Below are 11,126 nucleotides of genomic sequence, written 5' to 3'. Positions count from 1 at the left end.
CAGCATGGAGCCTGCTACGGATCCTCTGTGTCCCTCTCTCTGCCCCTCCCCTGCTTGCACTCTCTCTTTTTCTCACTCAAGAGTAAAATAAACATTTAAATATAAATAAATGAAATATAAAAAAAGAAATGCATTTCTTCAAAAAATAATAAAAATAAATGCACTTAACGTAGTCTCTCTTTAAAGTCAGCATTTCTGTTTAATTCACTGCCATCTGTAAGTTTTTTTTTTTTTTTTTTTTTTTTGACTGGGAAAATTATTTTCTTTGGTGTGGGCAGGCGTCTAGTCTCACAACTTCCAGGGTTGCTTCTTGATGCCAGTGGCCTTGGTGACCTTGAGCACATTGCAGTACACAGTCTTGCTTGAGAGCTGGCACTCACCCACTGTGATAATGTCGCCAACATGGATGTCTCTGAAGCAAAGGGACGGGTGCATGGATATGTTCTTGTGGTGTTTCTTGAAGCGGTTGTACTTTGGGATGCAGTGGAGGTAGTCTCAGTGGATGAAAATGGTCCTCTGTATCTTCATCGTGGCCACTACACCAGACAGAATCTGCCCTCAGATGGAGACATTACCAGTAAAGGGGCATTTCTTGTCACTATAGGTGTCCTCAGTGGCCTCCGTGGGCATCTCAAAAGCCCAGACTGTTTTTGTAGTATTGTGGAAACTTCTCCTTGCCAATTTCTCTAAGCAGGATCCTCTTCTTATTTTGAAAGAAGTTCAGTTGCTTTTGGTAGGCAGGTTCAGTCTGAATGTCCACCATCTTCCCAGCCACCTGAGGAAGGGTCTGTAAGCTTCTTTAAGCAGATAATTTCCAGGTCTGTTTTCTATCCTACCTTCTATTTCATAGGCTCACATACAGTATGTGTTCATTAAATATTAGCTGTTAGTGAGAAAGTCCTAGAAACACAGTGCAGGGCATTGTAATTTGTGTAGTGTTGGCATGTTTTTCTTCTTTGAGGTTTCTCACCAAACACCAAACATAGGTTCTCAACCTCCTCAGGTACATGACTTTTCCAGATTTCTGAAGAGCCGTGAAAGGATGCTGACTGGTGAGAATGTTTAAGATATGATAGTCTACATATAGAATACAGTCTCACCCATCATAATCACATGTAACACTGGCATCCCGGCCAGGTACAGACCCTCTGAGGTCCAACCCAAACCCAAGGCCTACATCTCATCTCTTATAGCCACAGTTCTTTTGTGTTTTGACCATGAGTCCTGGGTTTTGGGGAACTTGAAATCTAGTTGAGGAAGCATAATGGGTGTATATGAAACAACCCAAACTACTTACTTAATCAACATATCAACAAATGTAAAAATCAATACACTACAACCGGGCCTGGCGGGGTAGGAGGTACAACACAGACATGGTCAGAATGCAGTGAAGTTAGTTCTAAGACAGCCATCTCCTTGGAGAAGGTGACGTTTGAGTTAGATCTGGAAACAGGGTATGGACAGATATTGATGGAGACAGTAAAGGATGATGTAAGTGGTATTAGCATCTATGAAGGTACGGAGTCCAGTGAATGAGGTAGGAAATTAACACTCAATGTGCGGAAGGGAGTACGTAGATCTGGAGGTGGGGAACAAAAAAAGATTGGGGAAATAAGTGGGGTGATAGACATGCCTTTAAAAGCCCCAGCAAATGACACCGAGGGTCATGTGGGTACCTGAGACTGTGGGTGAAGTTTGTTTCTGGAAGTTTCCTCACTCTACAGTGGTTTTCCATGCAGGGCATTAAAGAGTGAGTACTGCATACCTAAGGGAGAAATGGAGGAGGTGGGAGGCTGTCCTGCCAAGGGGGAGCCCAGAGCCCCGGGTGGCAGTGCCGGGCAGTTGCCAACACGGAGTGTGGGACTTGGCCCTCCTTGCGTTCCACGTGGTTTGCTATAGCTGTTGTGGCCCCTCCAGTTCCAAAGGGTGACTTTTTTTTTTCCTTTCTGCAATTTGGGCTCTTTGCTCGGGCATCTTTGCAAACGATGGTGACTTCGCGATGTGAGGAATACAGTATACAGTTGTCCTAACCAATCCTGGAAGCACCCTTAATATGACCTGAACTGAAGCCACAGAAGCCCCTGAGTAGGCCCAGAGAAGCACTCAATAGTAGTGATCCAAGCCCTAGAAGGAGTCGCTATGGGGAACAGGAAAAGGTGGAGGCTGCCACGGGCTGAGCGCTGAAATGCTGAGAGGAGGAACGTAATTGTGCTGACGTGGAGCAGAAGGGGCTAACCGCAAGATGAGGAAACTGGTAAATGTGGAGAAGCAAAAAAGAGATGGGACAGCTCAGCAGTGGTGACAAGAAAGCACATTCCTGTTCCTGGGGCTTGCTGGGCTCATGCATCCTTCTCTCTGGTTCTAGAGAGGAGCACAGAGGCAGCACCTACAAGAGGAAGGGGCACGCATAGCTCTCTTCTCTGTCCTCCCTCATGTGACAGCAGGGACCTGAAAAACTTATCTTCCAATGTCCAAGGTGGTCTGGTGACATTCAGGAAGGTGAAGCAGCTCGGCACGCCTGCCCGTCGCCCGTGCGGGGACAGCCCGGGGTTGCACGCAGGCACGTGCGGGCACTGGGGAGCTGGCAGAGCCACCTTGCTTCTTCCGCTGAGCTCGTCCCCAAATGCCCTTTGCCCTCTTCCTACAATCAGAACCTCTTCAAATAACTAACTTTAACTTTAATGGAGAAGCTCGGTGGTTCTCCACTTTGGCTGCACACTCGATCACTTGCAGGCACTTTAAAAAAATGCAGTTCGTCTAGGATGGGTCCGAGATGTAGGGGCTTTTTCCAAAAGCATACCAGGTGAGTGGTACATTGAGAACGGCTGGATTTGCTAATCTCGAGCCACCTTAGTTCGGTCAACATGGAATTTGTTGATCTTTGGAGGTGTCTGAAAACACCACAAAAAGAATTAGCCTTTGGGAAACCAGCAAAACCTAAGAGATACCCTCCCTTGGAGACTGTGGCCCCTGGGTTGCCTTCCTGGGGAAATTCTCGAGGTTCTCTAATGTGCCGTGTGAGCTCTGGCCTCCTGAGCTTCGGCCTCCTGAGCTTCCCTCCGTAGGGCAGGATGGGAGTTCTTCGCGTGATCATCGGCACACAGAAAATACCCTGGCGGCTCAGTGTAGCTGTCTCTTCATCCCGGCACCATCCTGGACATTTTGTTGAAGAACACGATTGCTGTCCATAATGTAAATCTTACAAAGTCCCTTTTTTATTTTTGTTTTTTAAGTTTACTTATTTTGAGAGAGAGTGAGTGAGCAAGGGAGTGGGGGAGAGGCAGAGAGAGAGAGGAAGAGAGAGAATCCCAAGCAGGCTCTGAGCTGTCAGCACACAACTCGCCACAGGGCTCTCATTCATGAACCGTGAAATCATGACCTGGGCCAAAATCAAGAGTCTGACGCTTAACCGACTGAGCCACCCAGGCACCCCAGAAAGTTTCATTCATAAAGGTTTTCCATGCAATTTGTCACAGACTCAGACCTCACATGATACTATGAAGAGTGAGAACACCCCTGTCTTAGCACCGCCCTCTTCCTGGCCATCCCGTCCCTAGCCAGCCTCCCAGTTGGTCTTCTGTGCAGTCTTCATTTCACGTTTGGACAAGACCGAGAACCAATGATTCAGCCTCTGGGGGGAAGGATTTCCACATTGTTACCCACTGTGCAAAACAGCCTTTCCCATTTATCTCTTCCAAATTTGCCTCTTTCAACCACCATCAGCCAGCCCTACCTGCCAGGATTACAAGATTTGGTGACCGCGTCTGATCCGACTGTGCACACCTTTGGCATGTCGCATCTAAGCCCTCATCCTCCCCCGAAGGCCAGAGTTTGGTTTTTGCTTGTCATCATGTAAAGAACACTCTTGCTGCTTGTCATTTTAATTACTCTCTATTGAACCCTTTCCAGTCCTTTCACATCGTCCGTGAGTGCCAGAGAACAGAATGACACTCATTATGGCGTGAATTTACTATAATTTGATACAAAGGTGGGATTGTGATATTTTGTTTCCAGTATTCTTATCTGCATGTTATTAGGGATTTTTGGTGGGGATTGAAGGGCAGGGCTGTGGATTCATAACTTCAAGAAATGGTTTTCAGGTTCATTAAATTATTTTCCTTGAGCTGTGATTATCTTCTTGTTGCCCACACTGACGCTCAGCTGGCAGGCGTCTGGCCTCCCACGCAGCTCGCTAACATCCTTCTGTAGCTTTACTTCCACTGCTGTCAGCTCACTACCTGGCCAAACTTGGTGTCACAAACGACCTTGGAGATTCCACTGCGTACCTCTCCCTCGGATAATTTATAACCGTGGAAATTAAGACTTGGATGTTCAAGCTGCCAAATGAAAATGAGACAGGTTCTAGGAGAGATTTTGAAAACTATTTTTTCCTGTTCTCAAAAAAGTGCATGCTCCTTTAACAGTTTGAAAATATAAACAAATACAGAGAAAATTAAAATCACTCCTAATCCCCCCCACCCCGCCCCGAGATAATCTCTGCTAATATTTTGGTTTCTGTTCTTCCCATCTTTTCTTCAGGAAGACAACACACACACACACACACACACACACACACACACACACACCCCTACAAACTTTTTCCCTCTAACTTTTTTTTTTTTAAACACAAACACTGAGAAACAAAACATTATGAGTAATTGGCAATAACTGTAATTTACTACTGCAATTAACTACCTGATGCTCTCCCAGCCTTCCTCTCACAGGGTAACTATTTTCTCCTAGTCTGGGTTTATTATTCCCTTGCTTTATAAAAGTGATTTTATAAATTGTGGATTTAAAAAGTGAATTCATAAATTGTTTGGGTTTACTTGATTTTAAGCTTTATAAAAATGGTATCATGCTGTAATCATACGTCTCTTGCTTTTTTCACTCAAAAGCACATTGGGTCACTTTATCCAAGCTGTTCTGTGTAGATACAATTATTTCACTGTGGCTGTTGCTTAATATTTCCATTGTGGAGATACGCACAATTTATGCATTCATTCTTCTCTTGCTGGTCACTTGGATTGTTCTTAGTCTTTTGCCATTATGAGCAGCACTTGTACATGTCTCTTGGAAAATGTGTCAAGAAGTCTTTGGGGTGAAATCATTGGCTACAAAGCATGCAAAATTTCAGCTTCATGAAGCATTGCCAAACTAGCTGCACCAATTTACATTCCTGGGAATCAGTGCATAAGAGCTTCCAACTGATCAACCTCCTGTCCAACATTTGGAATCATCATCATAATTTTTTTCTTAATGTTTATTTATTTTTGAGAGAGAGAGAGAGAGTGAGAGCAAGAGTGAGAGAGCAACCTGGGGAGGGGCAGAGAGAGAGGGACAGAGGATCTGAAGTGGGTTCTGTGCAGTGAGCCTGATGCAGGACTTGAACTCAAGAACTGCAAGATCATGACCTGAGCCAAAGTCAGACACTCAACCGACTGAGCCACCCAGGCACCCCTGGGAATTGTCAGACTTTACAACTTCTGCCTCTCTAGTGGGTTTATAATATTGTAGTATTAATTTGCATTTTCCTGAATACTAAAGAACTTGAGGATCTTTTCATACATACACTTGCCATATGTGTTTGCCCTTCTGTAAAATGTCTGCTCATATTTTTGACCCTTTTCCTCTTGGGTTGTTTGTCTCTCACACATATTGTTAAGCAAAATTTGAATCATACTACACATACCATTTTGTACTTTTCCATGACATGAAACATTCTTTTACACTGTTATTTTAATGACTGCGGCACCTTCTATTTCATGGCTATCTTGTGATTTAATCAAAGTCTTGTACCTGTATATATTTTTTCAATTTTATTTTTTAGAAATAGCTCTGGTAAGATATTCTAATGCATAGATTTAATTATACATCACTAAATATTTTTATTAAAAAAGTTTCAAGGATTCGGATTTCTGGGTCAAAGGATATCAACATTAAAAAAAATGATATATATTTCCAAATCCCTTTCCAGAAAGGTTGTATAATTTATATTCTCCAAAAAACTCTTTAACACTGGATATTAAATATCAAATATTTTGCTAATTTAATTTGTAAATTTAGCAATAAAGATAATATTTTTAAATGTTTATTGGCCACTGTGTTTCGTCTTTTCCTGGTATTCTTTCCCCAGCTTATGGTTTGCATTCAGCTAAAGGTATATCTAAGTCCTATATACAAATTATTTGGTTTAATTCTTTCTCCCTCTTCATGTGGCTACGTCATTTGTTTGACACCCAGTTGGGTTTATTTGTTTCCGTTTGCATCTAGTTACAGGTTTAAAATTTTTTCTTATGCTTGCTGATTTAATTTAATTTAGTTTGTTATTATTTTTTAAACTTTATTTAATTAATCTCTATACCCCACATGGGGCTTGAACTCATGACCCTGAGATCAAGAGTTGCATGATCTCCTGACTGAGCCAGCCAGGTGCCCCTTAATTTTATTTTTGAACATATATAAATAACATAAACATGCATCCAGAAACATCTACCCCCAAAAGATACCCTCAAAATTGTCCCTCCCTCTGTTATCCTTTCTACCTGTTTCCTCACCCAATTTTTTACAGGCAAACAATTTCATTGTTTTCTGATTTATTGTTCTTATGATGATCTTTTACTAAAAGAAGCAAATCCATTTTATTTTATTTCTTGTCTTTATTACACAAAATGTAACATATTAGAGATTTGCTTTTGCACCTTGCGTTAAAAAATTTTTTTTACTGTTTATTTATTTTTGAGAGAGAGAGAGAGAGCATGAGCTGGGGAGGAGCAGAGAGAGAGGGAGACACAGAATCTGAAGTAGGATCCAGGCTCTGAGCTGTCAGCACAGAGCCCGACGCGGGGCTCAAACCCACGAACCGCAAGATCATGATCTGTGCTGAAGCTGGACACTTTACTGACTGAGCCACCCAGGCACCCCTGCTTTTAAAACTTAATAATACACCCTGGAAATTATTATAAATCAGCTCATAAAGATATTCCTCACTCCTTTTTATTGCTTCCTAGGAATCGACTGTAAGTATCATGGTTTCTTCAATCGGTCTTCTCGGTTTGGGCACTTAGGTAGCTTCCAATATTCTACAAATACAAATAATGGTACAGTGAAGAAGGGACATATGTAAGCATGCATATTATTTCTGGAGATATCTTTAGGGTAAGTTCCTAGAAGTTGGAGTGCTAGGTTGAAAGGTAAATGCACAAACCGTTCATTAGATATTGGCAAATGCCCCATTCAGAGGGGTTATACTGTTTCCCCTTCTCTGTAGTGGTATTTGTCTTCCTATAACCTCACCAACAGAGCGAGTCTCTATATGGCTGTATGGTCATCCCAACATCATGTTAAAAAGTCCTTCTTTTCCTCAGCCATTTGACTGCTTATCATATACTAGATTTCCTAGGTGGTTGTACTGACTTCTGTACCTTCTATTCTGCTACATTGGTCTGCCTATTCATTTGCCAGAACCACATTATTTTCGTTCAAGACGCCCCACAGTAAGTTTTGATATTTGTCATCTCTCATATCTCATTTCAGTGTTTTACTAGTGATTTTTGAGTGTTTATTTTTCCATAAAAGCGTTGGCATCAATTTGTCTAGCTACAGAAAACAAGAAAAAAGCTTGTTTCTATTTTGGGGGAATCATATTAACTTTGTAAATGAACATAAGGAGAACTGTCATCTTAACAATGTTGAGCTATTTTAACCGAAACCAAGGGATGTCTCTTTCGAGTATACTTTTGTGTCTTTTGGGATTGTTTTTATAGTTTTCTTTTTTCAAAGAGCCTGATTTGTTGAGACATAATTCACATACCTTTCAATTCGTCTATTTAAAGTGTACATACAATTCAGTGGTTTTAGTATAATCACAGGTTTGTGTGCCCATCGCCACAATCATTTTAGAACATTTTCATCAACTCATAAAGTAACCCCATAGCTGTTAGCAGTCCTTCCCCAATCCCTCCAACCCCTCCAGCCTCCTGGCATCCACCAACCTGCTTTCTGTCTCTGTCAATTTGTTTCGTCTGGACACTCCATATCAATAGAATCATATACTATACTGTCTTCTGTGACTGGCCTCTTTCACTTGGCATAATGTTTTCAAGGTTCTTCCATGTTATAACATATACTCTGTTCTTTTTTATTGCGAAATACGATTCCACTGAATGGATGGATGTACCACATTTTGTTTATCCATTCATCAGGTGATGGAGTTTGGGGTTGTTTTAACTTTTTGGCCATAATGAGTAAGCCTATGAACATTTGTGTATAGGTTGCTGTGTGGGCATTTATTTTCAAGTCTCTTGGGGTATATATGTACCTAGAGGTAGAATTGTTAGGTCATATAACTTCATGTGTAATATTTTCAGGACTGCCAAGCTATTTTCTGAAAGAGCTGCACCATTTTCCTTCCCACCAGTTATGTATCAAGGTTCCAATTTCTTCACATCCTCACCAACTCTTGTTATTATCTGCGATTGTGATGGGAGCCATCACAACTGGGTTATTCAACTGGGTTAACCCTTCAACTGGGTTATTTGTGTTATAATTATGTTCGTTCATGTATTCTGGATATAAGTCCCTCAGCTTGTATGTTATTTGGAAATATTTACTCCCATTCTGTAGACTGTCTTTGCATTTTTTTATGGTGTCCTCTGATGCACAAAAGTATTTAATTTTGATAAAGCCAAATTTATCTGCTTTTTCTTTTGTCATTTGTGCTTGTGGGGTGTGTCTAAGGAGGCCAAGGTAATGAAGATTTACACCTATGTTTTCTTCTAAGAGTTTTATAGTTTTAACCTTTACATTTAGGTTGTTGAAGTCTTTTTTTTTATATTAAAAATATATTTTTTAATGTTTATTTTTGAGAGAGAGAGAGAGAGAGAGACAGAGCATGAACAGGGGAGGGTCAGAGAGAGGGAGACACAGAATCTGAAGCAGGTTCCAGGATCCAAGCTGTCAGTCCAGAGCCCAACGCGGGGCTCAAACTCGCAGACTGTGAGATCATGACCTGAGCCGAAGTTGGACGCTTAACCAACTGAGCCACCCAGGTGGCCCAAGGTTGTTGAAGTCTTGATCGGTACTGCAGAATGTGACTGTATTTGAAGATAGGGTCTTTAAAGAGATAATTAAATTAAAATGAGGTTGGTGGGCCCTACTTCACGGTGACTGGTATCCTTAGGACAGACACAGTACAGAGCGAAGACCATGTGAAGACACAGGGAGGTGACGGCTATCAACGAGCTGAGGAAAGAGGCCTCAGAAGAAACCAACACTTGTGGTACTATGATATTGGACTTTAAGCCTCCAGAACTGTGAGGAAATAAATTTCTATTCCTTAGGCCAAACTGTGGTATTTTGTTATGGTAGTTCTAGCAGATTAATACAAAATCCTACTTGGTTGTGATATATTATTTTTTTAATTATGAAAACATTTTTTAAATGTGTATTATTTTTGAGAGAGAGAGAGAGCGAGCGAGCACAAGCAGGGGAGGGGCAGAGAGAGGAGGAGACACAGAATCTGAAGTAGGCTCCAGGCTCTGAGCTGTCAGCACAGAGTCCGATGCGGGGCTCGAACTCGTGAACCGCGAGATCATGACCTGAGCTGAAGTTGGACGCTTAACCAACTGAGCCACACAGGGGCCCAATTATTTTTTTAATTTTATTTTTTAAAGTTTATTTTGAGAGAGAGAGAGCATGAGCAGGGGAGGGGCGGAGAGAGAATCCCAAGCAGGCTCTGAACTGTCTGTGTGGAACCTCATGTGGGGCTCAAACCCACAAACTGTGTGGGCTGAAATCAAGAGTCTTAACTGACAGAGCCACCCAGGTGCCCCTTATTTTCTTAAATCATATGGGTCTTGCACTTTTTTGAGAGAAATAACTTTCTTTTCTTTTCTATTTTTAAAGTAGGCTTCACGCCCAACCCTGAGCCCAACACCAAGCCCAACGTGGGGCTTGAACTCACAACCCTGAGATCAAGACCTGAGCTGAGAGCAAGAGCTGGACACTTAACCGACTGAGCCACCCGGGCGCCCCAAGAGAAATAATTTTCTCTATTTCTTTTCTTCTGGTACAGGACGGCAAACTGCAACCCATGGGTCAAATCAAGCTGGCTGCCCATTTTTGTAAATCCAATTTATTTGGGGGCATAGCTACACTCACTTATTTGCACAAATCTATGGAGGCTTTTGTGCTACAATGGCAGAGTTGAATATTACACCTGCAAACCCCAAATGTTTGCTAATCTGGTGCTTTAAAAAAAATTTGCTGACCCTGCTTTAGTAAATACCTAGGATGGGCTTATGTGCATATTATTCCTTGAATTCTTGCATTTTAAAAACAGTTGTTTTTTTTTTTTTTTTCCTATAGAGTTCAGTGCCTGAAAAACAGCGTGGATGGGTGGATACAAAATCCTTAGCTTGCATCTTTTTTCCTTGCATTTTTAGAAAATACTGAAAATGCTGCATCACTATTGCCTTGCTTTGCCCTTGAAAAGTCTAATGCCAAATATTTTGGTCACCAGGTTCCATAACAGACTATCTACCTTGAGACGTAATGGCTTAAAGTGAGAACTGTTTTGATTATAATCTCACAATCTTTGGGGTCAGGAATTTGGGCGGGGGTTGGCTGGATGATTCTTCTGTTCCACATGGCTTCCCCTGGGGTCACTCAGTGGTATTCAGCTGATGGCTGAACTGATATAGAGCATTCATGATGACTTCACTCATATCAGCTAGGATCAGCTAGCCTCCTTCCGTCTCTGTGCCATCTCAGAACCTCTCCACGGGGAGTTAGATGGTATATATTGTGGCCCAGGGCTTCAAGAGCAAGTGCTTTCAAAGACCCAGGTGGATTCTTCAAGACAAGACCTAGGCTTGGAATATACATCGCATCTCATATACATCACACATTCTATTGGTCACACAATTCACGTGGGCCAGCCTGGATCAAAAGAAGTGACAAAGAATTTGCAGACATCTTGAATGTACTGCGTCCTAATTTCCTTACCCTTTTAAGTAATTTGAACTTTTTGCATGGAGGCTTTGAAAGTTATTAAAGTTTATTTGAGGAATGTCTACACCCAGCATGGGGCTTGAACTCATGACCCCCAAGATCAAGAGTCGCAT

At 41.9% G+C, this 11,126-nt stretch overlaps 1 pseudogene; it reads right to left on the bottom strand.

Moving 5' to 3' along the window:
* Window positions 1-256: 256 nt before the first annotated feature.
* On the bottom strand, window positions 257-2,003 carry LOC132690238 (small ribosomal subunit protein uS17 pseudogene; annotated as a pseudogene).
* Between the last annotated feature and the right edge of the window lie 9,123 nt (window positions 2,004-11,126).

Source organism: Panthera onca, chromosome A3 (genome assembly GCF_046562875.1).
Source record: "Panthera onca isolate mPanOnc1 chromosome A3, mPanOnc1 haplotype 2, whole genome shotgun sequence".
NCBI classification, from domain to species: Eukaryota; Metazoa; Chordata; class Mammalia; order Carnivora; family Felidae; genus Panthera; species Panthera onca.
The sequence above is the reverse complement of the archived record's forward strand: the minus strand, read 5'-3'. Positions and strand labels throughout refer to the sequence as shown.